Source organism: Dermacentor albipictus, chromosome 5, assembly GCF_038994185.2.
Source record: "Dermacentor albipictus isolate Rhodes 1998 colony chromosome 5, USDA_Dalb.pri_finalv2, whole genome shotgun sequence".
Taxonomy (NCBI): Eukaryota; Metazoa; Arthropoda; class Arachnida; order Ixodida; family Ixodidae; genus Dermacentor; species Dermacentor albipictus.
The window spans coordinates 82,813,278-82,815,000 of NC_091825.1; the positions used below are offsets into that span (position 1 = coordinate 82,813,278).

Consider the following 1,723-nt stretch of genomic DNA (forward strand, 5'->3'; position numbering starts at 1 on the left):
GTGCAATATTCACTGCAAAAGTTAAGTATGTATCCGGAATCGCCTTAGGCACATTAGCGTTATGTTTAACAAATTGTCGTTCCGGTGGGATGCCCTGCATGTGCGCTTAGTTTGACGCCCAAAAATAATATACTAAAAACCATTAAATTATTATTATGATTATTATTTGTTTTGAACACATATACACATATACACAGGTATTAGGAAAGGGAAAGCGAGGAGCAGGCTGGCAACTGCCACCGGAAGGGGCACAACGCCTGCCTACTCTTCTGAAGGGAGGTGAGAGCAACACAGAAATAGAAGATAGGAAGGAGGGGAGGAAAAAGGAAAGAGGAAAGGAGAGCAACAGGACACTGCAACAGGACAACTCTAGACTAAAGTAGAACTCTGCAGCCGGAATTAAAGTGACGCCGCGTCGAACAGCCTCCACAATTATCAACCACATCCATGGCTAGTTCGCTATGCGGCTAATTGTGTTCTCCACGATGAGACGCCAAGTAAAGCTGCACGTAATCACCGTTTCACCGTTAGTCGGTTCACAATATACACTATCAGGTGTTTGAACCCGCCACCTCCCATCTTCGAAGGAAGAACCATTAGGGTACAGTACTGATCACACACAGTAGGGCCGGTCACTGAAGGTCATGTTACTACAGAATGTTCAATGTTCATGCTACAAACGTGAACCTAAGTTAGTTAGTTCTATAAAGGTTATTAGGGCGCGATGGGCCTGATCACGTTTAGATGTACAGCCACTGGGGTATAAACATTGCGCGAGTGTCGCACACCGCAGGCCAAGGAGATGATAGTTTCTCACTAGCGACATGCGCTGCGCACTGAAAGCGGGACACTCAAATATAACGTGCTGAAGTGTCTCGTAGCAGCCACAAGACGTACACAATTGACTTTCCGCACGCCCTTGTCTGTATAAACGTTCATGCACGTTCACGCAACCAACCCTTAGCTTGAGCAGTTGTGCTCTAGCGCGACGAGGCAAGCCTCGATCACGAACACGGGGCGGGAACGTTCCATTTGCGACGCGCTGATCTGGATGCTGCTTGAGTAGGTGGCGACGAATCAGCAGACGAACGTCATCAAGCTTGCACAAAATTTCCGGGCAGTCACAGTTGTTATGAACGCAACTTGAAGCGAGCCGATCAGCCTCTTCGTTTCCGGTGATTCCTACGTGTGAAGGTATCCATTGAGCAAAGAGAGATACCCCACGTGATGTAATTTTGCTCGCAGGGTCATTATTGCTGCGCACAAGTGGACAATCAAGCTCACTGCGTTGTTACCTGCTAAGGGCAGCGCGTGAGTCCGTAAAGATGACAACCTTCGATGTAATTAACACCTCTAGCACGTATTTCAATGCAACATTAATCGCTGCTAGTTCCGCAGTTGTTGACGAAGTTGGATGAGGTATCTGAAAGATACCTCGTACTTGAGTTGAAGGGCTGTAAAAAGCTGCAGAGGCGCCTTGACCGTCGTTGTGTACAGATGCATCTGTGAAAACTTGAAGATAATCTGGAAACTTTTCGAACAAGTGAGATTGAGCGAATTGGAATATTGCCGAAACAGCCACATCAGACTTTTTGTGCATGTCAGGGATTGTGAGGAAAATGGAGAATACGTGTTTCGTGATACCTTTTGGAGGCGGAGACGTATCTGAAGCAGCATGTCCAGAAATGGTAGTGATATCCATAAATAATGCCGCGTTGAAACG

General features: G+C 46.7%; 1 long non-coding RNA gene across 1 annotated transcript in view; it reads left to right on the forward strand.

Annotated features, from left to right (window-relative positions):
- The first annotated feature begins 1,243 nt into the window (after window positions 1-1,243).
- The window catches only part of LOC139059917 (uncharacterized), a 42,826-nt gene continuing 42,346 nt past the window's right edge, over window positions 1,244-1,723 (forward strand). The window contains exon 1 of the long non-coding RNA XR_011514505.1: window positions 1,244-1,340. This is a non-coding gene — a long non-coding RNA (uncharacterized lncRNA). The remainder of the gene's footprint in view (window positions 1,341-1,723) is intronic.